Source organism: Schistocerca gregaria, chromosome 3, assembly GCF_023897955.1.
Source record: "Schistocerca gregaria isolate iqSchGreg1 chromosome 3, iqSchGreg1.2, whole genome shotgun sequence".
NCBI classification, from domain to species: domain Eukaryota; kingdom Metazoa; phylum Arthropoda; class Insecta; order Orthoptera; family Acrididae; genus Schistocerca; species Schistocerca gregaria.
This window is the reverse complement of record NC_064922.1, coordinates 904366131-904390857: the sequence shown is the minus strand read 5'-3', so window position 1 is coordinate 904390857 and position 24727 is coordinate 904366131. Positions and strand designations below refer to the sequence as shown.

The following is a 24727-nucleotide window of genomic DNA, read 5'->3' as shown; positions in this document are numbered from 1 at the left end:
GGACTGAATCGCAGACAGTGTCAAGATTTGATGGATTCACTGGAGTCTGATTTCAATTATGTTTCCTCTTTTCCATTATCTTGATATTTTTTATGTAGTATTCATGAAAAGATTTGAGAATTTCAGGTCACTTGAGCTGACTTTGACATCTTCATGTCAACCACATATGTTGACATCAGAACTGTGTCTGCAGAAGTGCAAGCAGAATTAATAGATCTGCAATATAATTATTTTATTAAGGAGGCATTTAGAATAGGAAATGATGTCATTCAGTTTTATTCTTACCTTCCACAGTATAGATTTCCTCAACTATATGCAAAAGTGGCAACTATTATGTGCATGTTTGGTTTTACATATTTACGTGAACAACTTTTCTCATCCTTAAAATTTTGTAAATTGAAACACGTATCACATATGGCAGACCAAACAAGCCTGATAATGTAAATTCTCTAAAAGCAAAGTAATTACAAATTCAATCTTCTGTCAGTACAAAAACTACAAGCACCATACATAAGACCTTTTAGTCGTTTTTTGTTGACACACAGCCAACGTTAATTATTCTTTTAAAACTGACCATGAGGGAGAAATGTGGGAGCTATTATAGGATAGTGGGTAGAGGGATTTGTTGCCAATCTTGTAGGAAATATTTTCACTGGGGGGGGGGGGGGGGGGGATGATGCAGTGGGGAGAATGTTGGGAAAACAGAAGAGGCTCTCTCCTGCAACTGCAGAGTATGCATTAGAAACATTTTGATTGGGGAACAGGAAAGGAAAGTCTGTGCCCTTCAGGTACAGTTGAAGGAAGCAAGGAGGGAACTCATAAGGACCCAGGGAGATAGGGAGGAGGAGGGTGATTGGGTACTGGGAGCTGGTAGGAGGATAGGAAGAAAGAGAACACAATCTAATAGTTTTATCATCAACACCAAAAAGAACTGCCAGAGGGGATTACAGAAGCATCTGATTACACCTGTTTGCTTTGACCCATGATATTACCAATATGGCGGAAAAATCATTCTCAATGTCTCCAATATGGCACCTTTTACATAAACATGACAGCAAACACGAAAATACATATAAAACCAACAAACATTTACCCTCCAAAAATATAATCAAACTAATGGGACCAGCATGGGAAATTTGGGGTTTTTGGGTGGGGACAAACCAAATATAAAAATGTACTCCCTCACTCACTCACACACACACACACACACACACACACACACACACACACACACACACACACCATGATCGCAAATCACAAAGCATGATGACATAAAAACACCACAAAATCCCCAAATTCCACTACACTTACAATATAAACAGGAATCGGTCACTTCCCTGCACCTACATAGCTCAACTGCAATTGTTGATCCCACAAAATAAAAACCAACTACTCCAAAAATTATAATCCACCGTAACTATCAATACCACAAAACCAACACCTAAAACAACAAAAATTGGATTTGGACACTTCCGTTAACCTATATAGCTCAACAGCAGCTCACAATACTAAAACACTCTCACAGCTACAACACATTGTAATTGGACACTTCCCTTGACGTATATAGGTCAACAGCAGCTCACAATACCAAATAGCTCAAATGCAACTGACGATACAAAAGAAAATTGAAATTGAATACTTCCTCTAAGATACATAAATCAACCACAAGTAATGATACCATAACATCAACCACCAACACATCCAGTAAATAACACCTACCAAATAACACATTAAAACCCCACCAAACATCATAACACACAAACAGGGACCCAAAAAAAGTCTACTTGCCACAAAAGTTCTGGTGCCACACACTATCTCAGCCACCCGAAATACACACACACACACACACACACACACACACACACACACACACAAGCTTAATGATGGACAACATGTCACCCCCATTTCAGCTTACAGACATGCACTATTAAACTTAGAAGTCAAATCCATACCTAACAAAAAAAAACACAAATTGAATTAAACAACTTAAAATGCGACAAACAGCAAACCAATAACATCAAATGATACCGCAATAACATAAACACAATGGAAACTTAATTCTTAACTCACTGAAATTAATTTCCATTCTTCTGTAACAGTCACGACCGATAAATGCACACTGCAAGCACTGACACTGAAATGAACACAATACACCACATAACATGCAGACCATACGCACAGTGCCAGAGGACACCACCAACTGCAAAAATACAACATCTATGAATACAACACACTCATAAACTAAACTCCGTGCTGTCATGACATCACACATGACAACACCCTTATGTCATGGGTCAAAGCCGACAGGTGGGATCAGATGCCTCTGTTAACCCCTGCCAGAGTTAAGTGGAGAAGAGCCTCAGATAGAACAAGGAGCAGGAAATGTGCAGCACACTTCAATCAAGGCCAAGAAGCCTAGAAATGTACAAAGTGTTAGGAAGATGAAAGTGCTGCTGCTAGGCAATAGCCATGGGCGCGGTGTCGGCCCTTGGTTACAGGAAAGTTTAGGGGCAGCGTACCAGGCCACCATTATCTTCAAGCCAAATGCAGGACTAAGTCATGTTTTAGAGGACCTAGGGTCTTTATGTATGGACTTTACAAAAGAGGACCATGTAGGGTAGTGGGTGGGGCAGGAAACAGTTTGGATAGGGATGGGGCATATGACGTATGTGGTGACTTGGACAAGATAGCTTCCCCGACTCGTGGCCAGAGTGTACACTTTGTTGAGCTGTTCCAGCATCATGATTGACCACACTTTGATGGAGCTGTGAGGTGAATCAATGTGGGGTTAGGGATGGCTCTGAGGACAGCCAACTTTGCTCATGTTTCTCTAGCACCTGTCAGGACTATTAACAGATGGGGTTTTGCTAGGCATGGCCTACACCTAAACAACATTGGGAAGGGAAGATTCATGAAAGTATAGGGGGTGGATCTCGGGCCACACATGGTCAAATACCTGTCATAGGTAGGAAAAGTAGGCCTTTTTTTAGGATAAATCCAGACAACTGGTTACCCTGCCTAAAGAGTATCTCCAGCAGTTTAAAAAATACTGAAACAATCACTCACAAGACAGATTTTCACACTTCAAATGTCACACAAACCAGGTGTCACAAAGAAAAATAAACCATTGGAAAGAGTAACATAGGGAATTTCACAGACTCAACAGTCCTCCGTCACTGCATGCAATCAATAAAAAATAAAATACAACTATTAGAAGTTGAGCTCCAAACGTTAAACTCCAGAGTCATTTGTGGTACTGAGCACTGGTACAGAGACACAGAAATCCAACATGTAGTATTATAATTGTGTGAAGGGCAAACTGTTACTGCAGAACTGCTTCAAGGGGTGGAGGATCTTGCATTTATATCAGAAAATGAACACAGTTCAAATCAAGACATGGCATCAATACAGTAAGTGAAGACAAACACTTTGAAATATCAGCTATTGAATTAACAGGGCTTGATATCACCAAAAAATTAATCATTTTGTGTGTGTATAGATCTCCCAGTAGCAATATGGACACAAGTACAAAGGTCAACTTAATTCTGTGTGGGGTCATTAACATCAACACTAATATCATAAATGAATCCAGCAGCATCGTCATAAATATCTTCAAAGTTTTGGCATGTCTCTATTGGTCAGTAGCGCAAGAATGTTACTACGATAACTGATTCAGTAATTGCCCATGTGGCCACAAATATCGACAATTCAAAATGTGATGTAGCTGTAAATGAGTTAAAGGAACTTCTAAGACTCCCTCTTTACTTGTGAATTAAGTAGGCACTCAAATGTTACTTTTCATCAACTAACGATATATTAGAACTTCATACAGAACAAAAGTCTCATTTCTCACATAAACTTCTCGTAAGTCATTCATATTGTCTCGCATCAGAAACAAAGTTAATCATATTTACAAATGAGTTGGCTCAATAACAACTACTCTATCACAGGATTCATAAAATACATATTGCCTCTAGCAAGGCTGGAATAAGAGTTTTTTAAGAGTTCTTTTTTCACTAACAATAGCCACTGACACTATTGTCATAGAGTTACATAAATACTCCATGGTCCTCTCGTACGCACTCACTAAACATTCATGCACTACCTGACAAATACTTGTCAGTGCCCTTCAACAGCTTGATCTACATTCTGCCTTTGATTGAATTTAAGCCTGCACACACAGACATGTGACACGCAGAAGGTAGGATTCCACTCTCTCACACTCATATCTAAAATATCATGTGTTCGAGATGGTAGAAGACCGAGTGGTTCTAGAATTTACACCGAAATTCTCAAAACATTACATATTTCGCCCCCCCCCCCCCCTCAGATCGAACACATGATGTTTTATATATAATCATTATGTACATAATATCACACATGCTAACATTTACATTTTAGCAGTATACATTTCTTACATAGGTTTATATACTCCTGGAAATTGAAATAAGAACACCGTGAATTTATAGTCCCAGGAAGGGGAAACTTTATTGACACATTCCTGGGGTCAGATACATCACATGATCACACTGACAGAACCACAGGCACATAGACACAGGCAACAGAGCATGCACAATGTCGGCACTAGTACAGTGTATATCCACCTTTCGCAGCAATCCAGGCTGCTATTCTCCCATGGAGTCGATCGTAGAGATGCTGGATGTAGTCCTGTGGAACGGCTTGCCATGCCATTTCCACCTGGCGCCTCAGTTGGACCAGCGTTCGTGCTGGACGTGCAGACCGCGTGAGACGACGCTTCATCCAGTCCCAAACATGCTCAATGAGGGACAGATCCGGAGATCTTGCTGGCCAGGGTAGTTGACTTACATCTTCTAGAGCACGTTGGGTGGCACGGGATGCATGCGGACGTGCATTGTCCTGTTGGAACAGCAAGTTCCCTTGCCGGTCTAGGAATGGTAGAACGATGGGTTCGATGACGGTTTGGATGTACCGTGCACTATTCAGTGTCCCCTCGACGATCACCAGAGGTGTACGGCCAGTGTAGGAGATCGCTCCGCACACCATGATGTCGGGTGTTGGCCCTGTGTGCCTCGGTCGTATGCAGTCCCGATTGTGGCGCTCACCTGCACGGCGCCAAACACGCATACGACCATCATTGGCACCAAGGCAGAAGGGACTCTCATCGCTGAAGACGACACGTCTCCATTCGTCCCTCCATTCACGCCTGTCGCGACACCACTGGAGGCGGGCTGCACGATGTTGGGGCGTGAGTGGAAGACGGCCTAACGGTGTGCGGGACCGTAGCCTAGCCTCATGGAGACAGTTGCGAATGGTCCTCGCCGATACCCCAGGAGCAACAGTGTCCCTAATTTGCTGGGAAGTGGCGGTGCGGTCCCCTACGGCACTGCGTAGGATCCTACGGTCTTGGCGTGCATCCGTGCGTCGCTGCGGTCCGGTCCCAGGTCGACGGGCATGTGCACCTTCCGCCGACCACTGGTGACAACATCGATGTACTGTGGAGACCTCACGCCCCACGTGTTGAGCAATTCGGCGGTACGTCCACCCGGCCTCCCGCATGCCCACTATACGCCCTCGCTCACAGTCCGTCAACTGCACATATGGTTCACGTCCACGCTGTCGCGGCATGCTACCAGTGTTAAAGACTGCGATGGAGCTCCGTATGCCACGCCAAACTGGCTGACACTGACGGCGGCGGTGCACAAATGCTGCGCAGCTAGCGCAATTCGACGGCCAACACCGCGGTTCCTGGTGTGTCCGCTGTGCCGTGCGTGTGATCATTGCTTGTACAGCCCTCTCGCAGTGTCCGGAGCAAGTATGGTGGGTCCGACACACCGGTGTCAATGTGTTCTTTTTTCCATTTCCAGGAGTGTATACACACGTTCCACTTCAATAACAACCCTTTGTTTTCTCTCGTGCAATCTTTAGCTGAGCATTTCTTTATTTTATTCTCACTTTACTTTGATTTCAAGACCTGAGTATTCATTTGTGCTTTAGTAAGCTTGACTAGTATTTAGGAATCGTGAGGTTTTTTTCTTTATTTCCTACTGTGAACTTCACGTGTTCACGACACTTGAGTATTCTATTTTCTGTTCTCATTCTTTGTATTAGTTTGTAGCTTGTGGCATATAGTTTGGAGGAACTCTGGGTGAAATGAAAGTGTTCTTTTGACACTCATTTCTTTATATGAAACATAATAATGCTAGTTGTGCATAGAATTCAAAAAATGGCTCAAATGGCTCTGAGCACTATGAAACTTAACTTCTGAGGTCATCAGTCACCTAGAACTTAGAACTAATGAAACCTAACTAACCTAAGGACATCACACATATCCATGCCCGAGGCAGGATTTGAACCTGCGACCATAGCGGTCGCTCGGCTCCAGACGGTAGCACCTAGAATTGCACGGCCACACCAGCCGGCCATAGAATTCAAACTTTCCAGAATAATCCCTATAAAATTTTGTGACTTTTGTCAAAATACTGTCCACTTTTCCCAGGATCAGTACCTATACCTTACTTGTGGGTTGACACTATGAGAGCACTTCCTCTTTCCATTTTGGTAGGTACATCCCCTTATAAAACATTCCACAGGTCATCCTATCTCCATCATGTAGGTATGCCTGCCTTATATACTTTGTAAATGCCAGGTACACCCCCCTTATCCTTTCTGAGTAGGCCTCATGGTTCATTACCCTAGTATACATTTCTATGTATACTATAATTAAGTATTCCATGGTAAAACTACAAATCTATTCTACACTTCACATTCACTTTTCACTGCATCATTTACTCCCTAGAGCCCTCCTCTACTTTCCAAATTCTATACTCTCCATAGATAATATATCTCCATACACTATTTAAGTCCCACTATCCTACTATCCATCAATTCCTCAGAGTATAAATTACACTGAATTTTCTTAAATGACTATCACTATTAATTCCACTCCAGCTTACATTCTCTTTCTTTGCTCATGTCTCTTCCTTGTCTATCCCCTGCTCACTACTGCTTTATAGTTATTCCACTAACTCGCATGCTTTTGTCTCTCTTTGCACATGAGTTGATCACCACTATACTTTCTTCATTTACATCTCTTCATATATATATAGAACCATCATAGTTTTTATATATATGTACATATTTTCCTATGTACACACATTCTTTCCCCTACAACATCTAGCTGTTCTCATATTGCAACAGGTTTCTAGTCTGTCATTTCAATGTTTGTGCATAAGGGTATTCTTGAGTGTATGTGGGTGTTTATTCATGTAGTCTGATTCTTCGGCCTTCTTATCTAAAGATAAGATGTAGGTTATTGAAACCACAGAAACCAGGAAGGTCTTCAGCAATAGAAGTTAGTGAATATGGAAAAACGAAAATAGATAGGTCTTCAAATGATAAGTAAGGAAAAAAAAATAGATATGGTTGCTAAGATTGAAGAAGAGAAAGAAGATAGCCCCAAAGACAGGAAACCCTTCCCACCCCCATTCCCATGATCCCTACCTTGCAGGTACTTGAGTGAGACACTGGAGGAGGTTTGGTGTTAAATTGTCTCCTACAGAACATACATTCCCACCTTCACTCTTGAGGTCCCCAAAGGAAATCTTAGCAACCCCATGGAAATGGCAAGTGATGAAGAATCAGGCACATTTGTTTGTGAGGGTTGTTTGAAAGGTGTGATGTATGTTTTGTGTTAGTCATGATTTATGTGTTCTCATAAACCATGCTTTTATCTATGTTAACCACCCCTTTCAAAATTGATACAAACCCTCCCATCTACATCACATTTCATAACAGGTGTAAAATATTCTATACAAAATAGAACATTTATACACTATTGTACAATAGTTATTTAGTTAGTCACATCATATTATATTTTCCACACATATAATATTTCATTCCTTTTATTTTCATGTCGATACCTCTTTCCTTCTTATTCTATGATTCACCTGGATAATTTTCTACTTGATTGTCATGTGCAGTTTTCTAAGTAGTAAAATTGGAGGATACTTTTTAGGAATAGATGACAGAATAGTTTAAGATTTTGAAGAAATTCGGTGCAGGAAAACTATTTTGGAAGAAACACCGAAAACAACTCGGGATCCGACGGTCATCACTCTACCTGTTACCACAAAATGTTAATATCCATGGGGGATATATTACTCCACCCAGGTTCCATGGATCTGATATTAACTTTTCCTGGGCACTTGTAGATCAGTACTTCTCTTTAAATTTCATTTGGAAATCTGCCCAAGAAGAAAAGTTCTCAATATTTACAGTCCCCCATTCTGCAGGCTTCCCCTAAAAGGTAACCCACAGTAAATTCAATCTTTTTAGAATCTTCCCAATTTTTCAGCAGAGCTTGGTTAAACATTGTCGAGAAATGCATTGGATCGACATCTCCATTGGGCTTGAATTCAGGGAATTGTCTCAATGACCCTGAATTCACTACCCATTGCAGATCAGTAACTACTTCACTAGTTAACACAACATTGGGTGAAGTTACCCATTTTCCACTTTCTCCTTAATAAGTCTGACTTCCCTCCACAGGTCATCAATGCCCTTCCTGGTATCTAAAAGTTCAGAAGAAACAATAGGCAACATGTACCCAGATGTTATTCTCTTGGTGACTTTTCGATCTATAATCCCTTTAAATTGTTCCTCCAAACTACTTATATTTATGATATCAGCGTTTGCTATATTCTCTTGAAAGCTTTTCTCTTCTTTCTCCACTCGTGTACTTACACCTGTAATTTGCGATTGAATGACAGGCATTAATTCGTTATGCTTATTGACATTCTCTTTTAAAGTATTCTATCCCTGCTTTTCAACATTAAGCTTAATATTACATACATTTTCAAAGGATCCTAACATATCATTGATTTTGGATTCTGCAGTATTACATCTGTATTCAATGTTAAATTCCATCTTTTTTGTTAGAGCTAGGAAATCGTCATTTTGTTTCCGACTAAGGTCAGTAAAATTTGATTTACATGACTGGTCAAGGAACTAGTCAATTAAGTCTTTAAATCTATTTTTAAATTATCCACTTTATTATTTAATGCACTGAATTCAGTCTTCATAACACCCATGCCTTTGCATAGATTACTAAATTCTTTACTTTGGAATCCACTTTGGCATTTAACAAACATACAGTATCACTCTGAACCTTCAATTGAGCATTTAATTGGGTACTTAAAGCTTCACTCTGGGCGTCTAATCAAAAGTTTACTGAGCCTATTTCTTCACTTAGAGTCGCTTTTAATTGTATACTCTGAGCTTTAATTAGATTTACTAATTCAGACCAGTCAGAAACTTCTTTGGTAACTTTCATAGCCATGGTTGGTTCTGAAGTTTCCCCAACTTTCTGTATGTTACCCATACTTTTACAAGCTTTAGACCTCGTGAGCATTTAAAAATTAACTTTAAGTATAATAACTGCACTACTAAAGTTCACTGTATAGTGTGTGGTGACTGATAGTGAGATATGAGTGAACAGTGTGGCATTACATTATTTAATAAGTTATTTGTAAAAAATATTTTTGTATACCAGGAGTTAATCCTGCCTCTAACTAGAAGTCTGTAAATGTATGTGTGTACAAATTACCTTATTTTAAATTTGTCTAAACTTGTAAATATTTCGACATGTCCTATATCCTTGTAAAAGAGATCACAGATGAATAAACCAACTACTACCACCACTACTACTAGCAACATCAGGGGGCTGTTCTTCAACTGCAGACCAGTGGTGACATTTGTCCATACATACTTTTACTTACAGCAAAACTCAGAAAATATACAGCATAATATACTTGAATGAAAAATGACAATGTCTGTATTTTTCTATGTGATGTAAATATATAGTAAATAATAAAATAATATTAAATTTAACCTGCTGCCACTGAAACCCTATCACTTCCAGGTGTGACACTGCAGTTCCAATCACTGCCCAGTAAAGCTGAGTTTGCTCTCTTGCTTTGTCTTGCTACACTGTGATGTGTGTTTGCTGCTAAGTTGCCCTCATTTATATCAGCTGACTACTTCTGGTCTGGATGCTGCTGTTTGCAATTTTACAAGTAGAGAAGTTGAATTTTAGTACCTTCACATCAATAGCAATATCCTCTTGTCTCTACCTAGGGGACAATATTTATTATAGTGAGATGTCTCAACAATTTATTTTTTAAACAACGTAAAATCCAAGATGGAATGTAACAATACCAGAGAATCAAACTTGCTACTCACCATATAGTGGAGATGCTGAGTCATGATAAGCACAATAAAAAGATTCACACAATCATAGCTTTCGGCCATTAAGGCCTTTGTCAGCAGTAGACACACATACACACTTGCGCACACACACACTCACACAAACGCAACCTGCACACACTCTGCAATCTCAGAGATCTGAAACTACACTACCAGCTGCAGCACCATTGCATGATGGGAGTAGCAACTGGGTGGTGGTAAGGAGGAGGCTGGGGCAGGGAGGGGGAGGGATAGTATGGTGCGAGTGGCAGACAGTGAAGTTTTGCAGTTTAGACAGAGGGCAGGAGAGAAGGTCCAAAGGGGGAAAGGTGTAAGTAGCAGAAAGGAGAGAAATAAAAAGAAATTAAAAGACTAAGTGCGGCAGTGAAATGATGTCTGTAGTGCTGGAATGGGAACAGGGAGGGGGCTGGATGGGTGAGGACAGTGGCTAACGAAGGTTGAGGCCAGCAGGGTTACAGGAATGTAGGACTTAGTGCAGGGAAAGTTCCCGTCCGTGGGACTTTGGGAGGTGGTGGGAGACTGGAAAGATAAGGCATGGGAGATTTTTTTTTGTACAGGGATGGGAGGATAATTATGGTCAGTGAAGGCTTCAGTGAGACACTCAGTATATTTAGAGAAGGACTGCTTGTCACTGCAGATACGACGGCCATGGGTAGCTAGGCTTTATGGAAGGGACTTCTTGGTATAGAATGGGTGGCAGCTGTCAAAGTGGAGGTATTTCTGGTGGTTAGTAGGTGGCTTGTTGGGTTGAGTAGGACTAGGTGAAGTTAATGGGCGAGAAGTTGTTGAGTTTCTGGAGGAATGTGAATAAGGTGTCCTCACCTTCAATCCAGATAGTAAAGGTGTCATCAATGGATCTGAACCAGGTGAGGGATTTAGGATTCTGGGTTTTTTAGGAAGAATTCCTCCAGATGGCCCATGAATAGGTCAGCATAGAATGGTGCCCATAGCCATACTGCGGATTTGTTTGTAAGTGATGCTTTCAAAGGAGAAGTAATTGTGGGTGAGGATATAGTTGGTCATGGGGATTAGGAAGGTGGTTGTTGGTTTGGAATCCATAAGCCATCTGGAAAGCTAGTGTTAGATAGCAGTAAGGCCATGGGCATTAGGAATGTTAGTGTATAGGAAGGTGACATCAATAGTGATGAGCAGGGCACCGTGTGGTATAGGGACAGGATATGTGGAGAGTCTATCGAGGAAATTGTTGGTATCTTTTATATAGGAGGATAGGTTCTGGGTAATAGGTTGAAGGTGTTGGTCTACAAGAGCAGAGATTCTTTCAGTGGGGGCACAATAACTGGCCACAATGGGGTGTCCTGGGTGGTTGGGTTTATGGACTTTAGGAAGCATGTAGAAGGTGGGAGTATGGGGAGTGGTAGGGGTAAGTAGAGAGATGGACTCTGGGGAGAGGTTCTGGGATGGGGTTGGGTTGGGTTGTTTGGGGAAGGAGACCAGACAGCGAGGTCATTGGTATCATCATATTAGGGAAGGATCAGGAAGGAAGTCGGCCATGCCCTTTGAGAGGAACCATCCCAGCATTTGCCTGGAGCGATTTAGGGAAATCACGGAAAACCTAAATCAGGATGGCCAGACTTGGGATTGAACCGTCCCCCTCCCGAGTGCGAGTCCAGTGTCTAACCAGTTCTGGCATGAGCCTAAGGATTTGAGTAGTGACTGGAGATCCTGCTGGATTGCTGGAATAGGATCACTGTGGCATGGTTTTTAGGTGGGAGTATCTGACAGCTGACGGAGTCCTTCTGGCACGTAATCCTTGCAATTCTAAACAACGGTTGTGGAGCATTTGTCTGCAGGTAGGATTATAAGATTGGGATCAGTTTTTAGATGGTGGACTGGTGTTCTTTCTGTGTATGTAAGGTTAGTATGCATGTTGAGGGATTTGGGGAATAATGGTGAGGCAAGGTTCGAGGATAAGAAATTCTGGAAAGTTAACAGGGGGTGGTTTGGAGGCAGTGGCAGTAGATCACGGTTGGGTGGAGGAGTGAACTGAGTTAGGCAAGGTTCAATACTGGCCTTTGGTTAAGTCTGATTGGTCAGGTTGTTGGCAGAAAAGTGTTTCCACTGTAGGTACCAGGAAAAGGAGAGAAGGTCTTTAACTAGTCCTCCATGGTTGAATTTGTGAGTGGAGGACTAAGGCTTCTGGAGGAAAGGTTCATGACAAACCCTAATTATAGGGCTATATTTTATTTTTGACACATGGATCTATGCTGACAATTGTAGAAATGGCGATGGTACATTGGTCCTTAGTAATGTAAAATTGTAAGTACCAGTCATCGTTATCATACTTCTGTACTGCAAGGTTTCTCTAATTTATCTTAAAATTTATTCTTGGTTTATAAGTTTCATACTTTTCTAAAGTAAGCTACGATGTTCATTGTCCTTAGGTTACATTCTGAAGAAGACAAATTTATATTTGTCAAAACCTAGGTAAAGAATTTATTTATCCATTGCAATTGGTCGGCTGTTTATTATTTTATTATGTGAAACCATTGCTGCTGTGCAACTATGTTTAAAATATTGAAGTTTTGTGTAACTTAGTTGCTCTCAAAACAGTTACTTAAATTTCATCCAAACAAGAAGTTGTAACGATTTCTCTTGATTGTGCGGTAGCTGTGGATTCTTATTTATGAACTATTTTAGCAAAATCTCAATTTATTTTTTGTTGGTGTTCAGGGTTACCTCTCACTGATCAGAGCTCTTTAACTGAATGCTGTAAGCAAAACTCAAATTTCAAAATGGACATGTGTACAAATTGCAACTAAGTCATGAGAATGGCAGCCATTGTGTCGATGGTGTGTTCATGTGGAATTATGTAATACGTAAGGGCTCATGCTAGTCATTCCTGGAGGTGCAATGATTGCCATTACCCCTACACAACATGGAAAAAAAAGAAAGAGATAGCAGTTTATCAGGGAACTTTGAGTTGGTGTGGAAGAAGTACATTAAAAGGCTTGTGAGTAGCAGTCTGCTATAATACTTTTAGCACTGGACTAAAAGTCATGATTACTGTCAAACAATGCAAAACAGTGAAAAGATCCAGGAGATACTGCAATTCTGAGAGCTTCAGATTATCTGCCTCCAGTAGCTTCTGTACTCAAGAGATTATGGACATAGCATTCAGCAACGCAATATATTCAGAAGCTGTCTGACAACAGAGCACAAGGAGCAAGAAGATTCTATGATGAAAAGTCTTAAGAATGTTTTATTGATGGGTTGTTATGATGTTACGGAAGGGGGGCAGGGAGATGTCAGAACTGGTAAGGAACACTTTGAAAGACAATTACCAGGTAACTTGTATTTTTAACCCAAGTGAAGGGCTCAGTGATGTCACCTGTAATGTATGGAATTTGAGGAAAGTTGTTGGAAAAGAAGAATATGTAGTATTGTTGGAGTTGTATGCAACCCTTTGGACAATAACTTTATTCATACAACGGAGAATGATCCCAGTCACATTGCTGAAAAGACTCCTTACACTAATTTAAAAATCATGTCACTCTATTGGTGTTGTGATAAGCTATGGAAGAAGTTTGCTATGGAACATGTTGCAACAGAACTTGGTAAATTGCTCTGGGGAAAAATATATTCTTACAAGGAATTGACTGATGCATCACTGCTCCTTTGGGCTCTTTGTATACAGTGTGGTTTTCATCTGAATTCTTCTGCTAAGAGGCTACTTCTACAGCTGATTGCTAGGATCATCCAGCCTGACCAAAGCAGTATCCATCATTTTCCAGTGATTTCTGATGTGTTCCCTAGTACAACTTTGGATTATTTGTCATAGTAAAATTCTTTGCAGGTATTAAATGATACAGTGCTACAACCAATGACAATGTACTTGTAGGCTCAACAACCTGCATTGGTTTAGCTATGAAGCCAATGTCCATTGGCTTTTCTGACGATGATAATCAAGTGCTAACAGTTGTAAGAGGTATCTCTCCTAAGAGTTCTCAGGCACATTCTCTCTAGTGTTTCAGCAGATATTTGCAATTTATTTTCAGTACTTTGTAGCTGGAGTCAGCCCAGACAAATAGTGCTCATCATTTCTTTCAATTGTCAACATAAAGATTTGGCTTATTTTTTGTTGCAAAGAAAATGATTTTTAAAGTGGAATTTTGTGCATCCATTTGATTAAGCAGTCCTACATCAGTCTTGAGTGATATTTGTTAAATCGATCTGTATTAACAGTAACAGTAAAACTCAAAGAATAGCCAGTATCCAGCAGTGATTGTACTGTCTTGGCCCACACTGACTGGTGCTGCCAAACATGCAGTGCTACTGAGTTTCTACAGGATTGTTGTATATTCTTCAGGTTCTATTGTTCCTGTTAATACATATCAGTAAAACAAATATTGCACTAGATTAATTTGTGAACACACTATCAAATGCACAAATAAAATTTCAATTTAAAATAATTTTGTTTTCCATGGGAAACAAATTGCCGCTTTCTGTTGACACTACGCATCGCATGAAAGATGCAACAAGCAGTAACTGTATGGGCTAACTCCAGCTAAAATGCAAAAATAAAATTCCAAATATCTACCAAAACATCAGAGAAAATGTGCCTGACAAATCTTAGAGACGTAAAAATGATGGGATTTAGAGAGAAATTATGAGAATAAACTGGGAGGTAAATTTATCAAGCAGGCAGTGTAGATGAAAAAATTACCTCTTTTTTATAGAAATTCCAACAGAACTTTGCATCTTGTTTTCCCCTAAAACAACATTAATTCATTGATTCCTTCATCATGTTTCATAGAGTCCATCAAGGAGGAGAATTTTCAGGGATGTAGAACAAGTCAAAGTATACATTAAAGAAGAAAAAGGCATCATAGAAATTTAATCCACATGCTGTATTAACCATAAACTGTCTCTATACTGCTTGATGCTTTTCCACAGTTATGGCATTGAAATCTGAGAATGAGTAAATTAGTCAGAAAACTCCCCAATCCTCAGTTTTACTATATAGCTATTGTTTATCTTCTATTAGTAATGTAATATTTACTTACAATGACATTTTTTGCAGAAAATATTTTTGACACCTGTAAATACTAAGTCCTAATTATAGTACATTATGCCGTCTCATGCAGCTTTATATCATACATTACTACTTGCTATGTAGTTAATAGAACTTTTCAATCCCTGAATCTAGAGATTCAGATAATTTGTAGAAAGAGTAATTAAAGAATTTTTTTGGGTGGGTGGATCTCATTTCTTGCTTCATGTTGGATAGTAGCTTATTGAATACCTTTGCACCAAAGCACATAACACCATTCTGACTCTAGACAAGGAGGCAAAGTCTACATGAAAATTGTGTTTGTCTTTTGTATTGTGACTTTTTATATTACAGTTCAGTTGGAAATGGTTGTTGGTATCAGCAACAAGAAACATTAAGGAGTGAAGTTGGAGACTCAGTGCAAAAAATCCGAGATCCTTAAAAAGGTTGCTGTAAGATGTACAGTTATCTACCTGACACAGCATTGTTACTGCTTTTTCTGTTATACAAACAACTTATGTTAGGTGAATTGCTCTCGAAGATAATTTTGTAAGACAAGAAAGAGTAAAAATATGCGAAGTAAATAACACTCTTTTCTTTACATCAACACAATGAGGGAATCTTCTGAGGACATAACATGCTGAACTTAGCTTCTCAATTAGTTTAACCATGCCTTGACTCCATATTAACTTCTTGTCCATCTAAATCCCAAGGCATTTTACATGTTCTCTCTCATTCAGCACATAACCAGTAATGCATACTTCTGGCACTAAAAGGTTATTATTGCTTGCTTGAAATCACCTAATATGAATCTTTGTGAGATTAAAACTTAAACATTTAGCTGTGACCCACTTGTAAGCCTTTTCATCTACCATTTGAGTAGTGTTTCATGTGGTTGAGTGTGAACCCTTCACTAGTATCCTTGTGTTGCCGTGAAACATCAGTTTTGTTTCACTCTTTAAAGTCACTGGAAAATCGTTTATGTAGGATGGAAACAAGAGTGAACCCAGTAGTGATCTTTGTGGTACTACACACGATATGTTTCCCCATAGCACGTTCTGAAACTTAGTGGTCAACTTTGTTCTTGGCAAGAGTTTGGTTGTGGCCATTCATCCCCACGAAAAGCTCATTAGTAGTTATATTGACATTTAAAGCTGTGCATTGTTTGAAGCAGAGCTGATATATGATGTAGCTGCATTCAAAGGTGATGCGGCTTCTCATGGGGTAGGATTTATTTACTTATTCTCCATAGACAAATACAAGGATATGTTTTGGATTGTGAACATGTTTTACACTTCTCACAATTCTGTGCAAATAATTTCAAACAGCAAGGATAAAAAAAGTGTATAACTTGCTTACTGGCACTATTCTCTGATAGTCATTCCTTAGTACTATAAAAAGATTTATTGGAGAGAAACTCCTTCAAGGCCATTTCAAAGCACCTGAGCTATTGAAGTATGTTATACAATTGGATCCCTATGTATTAGAGGTTCTATACCTGTTTCCTCCTCACTGCATGATAACACTTAGACTATTATATTGCTTGTATTTTAAAATTAGATTAACTGTTTTATATTTTTAACATATATATTTCAAGGAAAGCCATTTGATCATCAATTTCATTTCTGTACCGTCATCAGACCCAACACATGATTTAACTAGGTCAGGTTGTTGATGTACTTGAAAGTCCATTAGACTTGTTCTACTGATATCTAAACTTAAGTGATTGTTTTGGAAGTTATTCTTCATTCCAAGTAAGACATCATAAAAAATTTTGCACCAGATCGCTCATCGTGGGTCTCCTGGTAACAACTGTTGTGTTAGCTGCATAGTTTAATACCTTGCTGTTGTGCTCTGTGTGCAGATCATCAATACCTAATATGAACAATAAAGGCCCCAGAACTGATCCTTGGAGCACACCACACTTAGCTATAGCTGAACTGGAGCTGTAATTGTTTATGATGTTGCTCACTTTGTGTGAAACTTGTATTACCTGATATCTGTCTTGTAGGCATGTCTGTAACATACTTTTGGCTATTCCTTTGATACTGTTAGTTTCCAATTTATCAAGTAGCAGCTCATGATATACTGTGTCAAATGTACACAGTAGATCTAGGAATAAATGTGGCGCCATTTCTTTCTCATCTAACTTCATAAATATTGTAAATACTAGGTCATATATGGCAGATACTGTTGAGTAACATTTCTTAAAACCATGTTGAATTTCTCGTAATACTTTTTCTGACAAGAAAATTTTCTCATCTTAGTGCAATAATCTTTTCTGACCATTTGGTTTGGACTCCCATTAAGCTGATTGGTTGGTAGTTTTTGACTTTGTTGGTACTACTTTCTTTTTTGTGCAGTGGCTTAACTGTTGTACATTTTAATTCAGATGGAAACACACCATGCTTCAAACATTCATTGAAAATATGAACTAGAACAGGAATGAGTAAATGTATTGATCTTCACAGAGGAAAATTCATCCTGTCTAGGAGGGACTTTGTTTTGCATTTTTTACATTATTCTCTCTACTTCCATTGCATCTGTTTCATACATGTACATTGATTTTTGTACCTGGTAAGGGGTTCTGTAGTTATCAGCACCATAGTTCACAGTTCTGCTACCTGAATTAATAAAGTGGATCTTAAAAACAGTACTGGTCATATAAAAACTGTTACACAATTACTCATTAGTTGGATATTACTGACATTTGACTTTGGTTTTCTGCTGTGTCTCTCATTTACACAGTTCCAAGCTGTTTTGCTTATGCTATTTGAATTTGCTATTTTTTGTTGTGTAATTCCCTTTGTGTATAAATTCAGTGACTGTTTATGGTCTTTTTGACATGTTTGGTAGTTATCCCTACCTGACATCTCTGGAAACTCTTTATATATTTGCCAAGTAATAAACATTTTCTTCTTCAGTTGTTTCACTTCTGAAGACAGTGTTACAATGTTACAATGAATGGGCAATGAAAGTGTTTTAAAAGATATTCAATTTGTCTGCAACCTTCTCTGCACAATATACATCATTCCATCTCTCAGACTGCAATGTGGAGTCTCAACTTCTCTAAAGATTTTTCATTTAGACATCTAATTTTCATCATCTCATATGTACTTTTTGAATCATGAATTTTCATTATTTCCATTGTCTGTTATAAATGATCAAAGAGCTGGAAGGCTTTTTGTATCAACTCTGCTGTTATCTAAGTTAGTGTAAAAGTGATTTAGACAGTATGAGGAGTCTTTAATTAGTCTAGTTGGCCCATCAACTCTGTCTGACAAATTACAACTATACCGAATATCATTTAATTTATCAGAATCTTATAATCCTATGACAAGACTGGAGTAGGAAGTTCCATGTGTGTAAATTGTGCAGGTCTTGTGCCTTCATCCACCATAAGGATATGATCCCTGTGGCAAGGGGTTGGGTGCTTGGGGGTGCATAGATTTAGTTTTGTCTGTTTCTTGATGAATAATTTTCCAAATAGTTTTTGCCTTATTCTTTGAGTGTCTGATTTTTTGACAGAATGGAGGATTCTACAGTATTGATGGTAATGGAGTTTAAAATCTTGATTCCTGTTTGTTCTCACAATTACATAGACATATATCTCCTTAACACAAAATGCTTTAATGCCAGGAGTTTTCTAACCATTATCTTTGCTTTTGTTAACTTTGCCCTTGTTTGTTTAAAGGGAAAACAAGACTCAAAAGGCTGTAGGAACATGTTTTAAAAAATTAAAATTTTCCATTGGCCTGGTTCTTGGTTGGCTTCATAAATTTCTTCCCTGAATCCTTCCTGTAATTTCTGTCTAAATGCCATGATTGAATTATTGTTTATGATTCTGTATCACAATACTTTCCTTTTATGATCCATACCTAACTGGTCTGTAAATTTATTGCTAACTTTTGTTAATACACTACTTGGTTGGGGGAAGGACACTACACATTTTCTCAGAAACACTGTTAAGTGGTCGAAGAAGACTGAGTGGACAACAGCTAGCTGTACACAAATCCAAAAGGACAAATTGAGAGGAAGTCAAACGGGAAGTTAAAAGAATCATCAACATTGTATGAACAAAACCTGTGTAGCAAACTGAGAGAATAACCTAGAGCAAGCATGCCACTGCCTGCAGATACCAATTTTGGTGACTAGAAAGCTTCAGATACATAAACACAAATAGCTGAGAAATACTATCAATACTGTAAAATCCTCCACTCTGTCTAAAAATCAAACACTCACTGCTGTTCAAAGGCTAGCCAAAATATGACTCAGTATTATGGGTGCAAATGCAACCATTCACTGCCAATCCACTTTGCAGATGAGCCACGTGTAAAATAGGTAGTGAATGAGTCCAAGTACAGATGCAGCAGCCACAACTGGTTTCAATGACGGGATAACTGCTCCAAGCCAGATGCAACATGGTACATTTGGTGATCAATGTGGCTGAGAATGATGCTTAGTGTCCAACCTTGCTTCCAACTGAATGTGGGAGCCCACATGGTGGCACACTGCTGATAGTGGGGTGTGTAATTTGGGCTTTCAGTCTGTGCTGCAGGTTGCAGCAGCCTATGAGTGTGTGCAGCTTGCACCTGTGGAGTTCCGCAGCTGGGCTCTATCTGTTGAAAGCGCTGGTCTCATAGATGGTCCACTTTCAAGTTTGTTGCTGGGTAGAAAGGGGCAATGGTCAGGTGCTTTATTCCATTGCATTGACAGAGTGTCTCAAACTCTGAGGTCCATTGTCAGGTGTTTGTGTGTGTGAGGGGAGAGGGGGGGGGGGGGGGGGGGGTGGCTCTCTCTATAGGAAAAATGATAACAAGTGCTCTAATCATAACATGTGAAGTCATAGAATTGACTCACACAACATATGGAAAACTAGAGAGCACATCCACCACCAGCAACCACAGTGCATGTTGGAAAGGGTCAACGAAGTCAATGTGCACCCCTCCTAAGGTTGCTGCATCTGAACTCATGAGGAAAACATTTTTGCTGAGGTTGCTTGATTTTGAGCCCAGGCCTGATATATATGCAGTGGTAGCTCTATTGTGCTATCTATCCCAGACCATTTAATGTGATACAAAGATAAAGCTCTCATTCTTGACATATTTTAGAGGGATGTATGTAGCAACTGGAGTGAAGTAAAGCAAAAATGCAACTTTCGGTATCCTCTATAGACAATAATGGTTGGGAAATCTCGCAAGGTGTGGCGCATAGTCCTGTTTAGGGCAAAACACACTCCTTTCAGAAGGCCAAACTCAATATTCGAGTTGATGGGGAAGTATAACAAAGCATGAGAATGTGGACCAAACAAGAGCCAAGGAGTTTGTGATCTGTAAGTAAGTGGAACTTATTCCTATATAAGAGAACATGAAACTTTTTAATACTGTATACAGTGGTCAAAATCTTCTTCTCAATTTGTGAACAATTTTGTTGTGCCTGTGTGATCATCTTAGATACAAAACTGATTGGTTGCTCTGCACCACTGGTATTGTTATGCAAGAGGATGGCCCCAATCCTGTAATGTGACACATCTGTTTACAAGGTAAGGAGTTTGCCTGGTGTGAATGCTGCTAAACATGGGGTCTGTTTTCAGCTGTACTTTGGAGACCAAATAAATGTAATGTCTATCTTACTCTAATGGTTCAACGAATGTGTGAGGTAAGCTAAATGGGGATTGAATTCACATAGTAGTTCACTTTCCCCAGAAAATACAGCAATTCCTATATGTTTTATGAGTCTGGCAGCTTCACAGTTGCATCAACATTTTCTGCTGTCAGTGTAATCCCTTTACTGCTTGACATATGCCCTAAATACTGCACAGACAATGCAAAAGAACTTGCATTTATTTATTTTACAATGGAACCTATTTTCCAGCAGCCACTGAAATAACGTTTATAAGTTCTACATGTGGTCTTCCCTAGTAGTACCCACCAGCCAAATGTTAACAATATCAATTACTCACTTCAGAAGACCATGCTTTAGTTGTTCTACATACCTATGGAAAACTCCTGATGCTAAGGCAACCCCAAAAGACAACCTTTTGTATTGATACTTTCCAAAAGACATATTTAATACCAGGATTCTATGTGTGTCAGCATCTAGATGTAATTGCAAGTATATGTTCTTCAAATCAGTCCTTGAAAAACTCTGCCCTTTCTGTTAAACATGCTAAAAGTTCCTGTGGCTGAGGGATTTAGTAAATGTTGAACTCCTTTTGTAACAATATTATGAAAAGGAAAGTTGCTACTCACAATATAGTAGAGATGCTGATTTGGAGATAGACACAACAAAAAGACTGTCACAAATAAACCTTTTGGTCAGTAAGGCCTTTATCAAAAATAGATCACACACACACACACACACACACACACACACACACACACACACACACACACATACACACATGCAAATGCAACTCATACATACAACTGCAGTCCCAGGCAACTGTAGCCATACTGCGAGCAGCAGTGCTAGTGCATGATGGGAGTGGCAACTGGGTGTGGGTAAGGAGGAGTCTGTGGTGGGGAGGGGGTGGGTTTGTAGGGTAGGGATGGTGGACAGAGCAGTGCTACTGGGGAGCGTGGAGGGAAAAGTTGGAGAGAGGATAGGGCAGCTATATGCTGTCGGGAGTTAAGATGGATGGCAGGGGAGTGGGGGGTCGGGAAAGAATAGAAGTAAAAAGACTGAGTGTGATGGTGGTAGAGGGCTGTATAGTGCTGGTATGGGAACAGGTTGGCTGATGGGTGAGGACAATGACTAATGAAGGTTGAGGTCAGGAGGGTTACAGGAACATAGGATGTACTGCAGCAAAAATTCCCAACTGTGCAGTTCAGAAAAGCCGGTGTTGGTGGGAAGGATCTATATGGCACAGCCTGTGAAGCTATCATTGAAATGAAGGATGTCATGTTTGGCAGTATGCTCAGCAGTGAGGAGGTCTAGCTGTTTCTTGGCCACAGTTTGTCAGTGGTCTTTCTGGTGAACAGACACCTTGTTGACTGTGATGCCTACGTAGACTGCAGCACAGTGGTTGCAGCTTAGCTTGTAGATCACATGACTGCTTTCACTGGTAGTCCTGCTTTTAACAGGATGTGTGCTGCTTGTGACAGAGCTGGAGTAGGTTGTTGTGGAAGCATATAAGGTGACAGGTCTTGCATCTAGATCTATCACAGGGATATGAGCCATGAGGTAAGGGGTTGGGAGCAGAGGTTGCATAAGGATGGACGAGGATATTGTATAGGTATGGTGGGCAGCAGAATACTACTGTGGGAAGAGTGTGAAGGATAGTGGGCAGGACCTTTCTCATTTCAAGACATCACAAGAGTTAGTTGAAAACCTGTTGAAGAATATGATTCAATTGCTCCATTCCTGGAAGGTACTGAAACATGAGAGGAATGCTCCTCTGTGGCTGGATGGTGGCACTTTGGGAGATGGTGGGTCACTGTAGATCTAGACATGGGTAATCTGTTTCTGTACAAGGTCGAGAGGGTAATTACTGTCTGTGAATGCCTCAGTGACACCCTTGGTATATTTTGACAGGGACTGCTCATTAAGTACAGATGTGACAGCCATGGGTGACTACGCTGTATGGAAGGGACCTCTAGGAATGGAATTGGTGGCAGCTGTTGAAGTGGTTGCACTGCTGGTTGTCAGCAGGTTTTATAAGGACAGATGTACTGATGTAGCCATCTTTGAGGTGGTCAGCATCAAGGAAGGAGGCCTCTGGGTTGTGGAGGACCAGATGAAGCAAATGCTGGAGAAGGTGTTGAGTTTCTGGAGGAGTGTGGACAGGGTGTCCTCACCCTCGATGCATATCACGAAGATATCACATAAATGAATGTGAATAAAGCGAGGGGTTTAGGATTCTGGGTGGTTAGAAAGGATTCCACTAGACAGCTGATGATTAGGTTGGCATAGGATGGTGTTATGTAATTGCCCATTGGCTTATTTTGGATTTGTTTGTATGTGATGCCTTAAAAGGAGAAATAATTGTGTGGTACGATATAGTTGGTCAGGGTGACCAGAAAGAAGGCATTAGGTTTGGAATCTGTTGGGAATTGGGAAAGTTAGTGTTCAGCAGGCCCATGGGCATTAGGGATGTTAGAGTAAAGCAAGGCAGCATCAGTGGTGATGAGCAGGGGCACCGTGCTGGAAAGGAATAAGAACTACATAGAGCCAGTGGAGGAAATGTTATGTATCTTTCATATAGGAAGGTAGGTTGCAGGTAATAGGCTGAAGGTTTGGCCTATGAGAGCAGAAACTCTATCAGTGGGGGCACAATAACCAGCCACAATGGGGCATCCTGGGTGGTTTGATTTATGGGATTTATGGAAATGGAAATGAGCAATTGTCGTCATTGGCCAGGAGGCCCCTTACAGGGCAGGTCCCGTTGCTGTGGTGCAGGTCTTATTACATTTGATGCCACATTAGGTGACCTGCACGTCAGATGGGTATGAAATGATGATGTAGACAACACAACACCCAGTTCCTGAGTGGAGTAAATCCATGACCGAGCCAGGAATTGAACCCGGACCCCTTAGGATGGCAGTCCATCCAGCAGACCATTCAGCTATCGAGGTGGACACGAACTTTATGAAGCGTGTGGAAGTAATGAGTGTGAGTAGTGGTAGGAGTGAAGAGAGGGACAGACTCTGAGGACAGGTTCTGAGATGGGCCTAAGGATTTGACGAGAGACTGGATATCCTGCTGGATTTCTGGAGTGGGTTCACTGTGGCAGGATTTGTACAGGGATGAATCCGACAGCTGGCAAGTAAGCCTTGTGGTTCAAACAACAGTAGTGGAGCCTTTGCTAGCAGACAGGATTATATGGTTGGCATCAATATTTAGGTGGTGGATTACAGTTATTTCTGCAGATGTAAGGTTAGCTTGCATTTTGAGGTATTTGGGAATGATGGTGAGGCAGGGTTCAAGGTTAAGAAATTTTAGAAAGTTAACAGGGGTACTTTGGGGGCAGTGGGGGTGGATGACATTTGGATAGAGGAGTGAATATGAGTCAGATAGTGTTCAATATTAGTCTTTGATTGAGTCTGATTGGTAGGGATGATGATGAAAAAGATACAGTGGTCATGTGTATGTGAGTTGCTTGTGCGTGAGTGTGTTTATGTACATGATCTAATTTGCAAGGCCTTTTGGCCAAAAGCTTCCTTGTTTAACTGTCTTTTTGTTTGTTCCTGTCTGCAACTGAACATCTCTGCTATATGGTGAGTGGCAGTCTATCCTGTTTATAGTAGTATCGTTATTCCGCCATGGATTATCTGTTGTTTGGATTCCAGCTACACTTTGATACTGGAAACATCCCATATAGTTAAGAGTTGGAAGTCAGAATGAAAGCTTTTGTACAATTGTAGTTCATGTTGTGTAGCTCTGACAAACAGTGTTCTATGGCTACATATTTATTTAGCTGCAGTAGATAAGAATGCAGCTGGTGTTCGTGCAGCAGTCTTCAGTAATGCA

The 24727-nt window shown here is 40.2% G+C and overlaps 2 protein-coding genes across 15 annotated transcripts in view; both read left to right on the top strand.

Moving 5' to 3' along the window:
* Positions 1 to 24727, top strand: part of LOC126355227 (longitudinals lacking protein, isoforms A/B/D/L) — a 718131-nt gene that overhangs the window by 241480 nt on the left and 451924 nt on the right. The window lies entirely within an intron of this gene.
* Positions 1 to 24727, top strand: part of LOC126355229 (uncharacterized) — a 283576-nt gene that overhangs the window by 209297 nt on the left and 49552 nt on the right. The window lies entirely within an intron of this gene.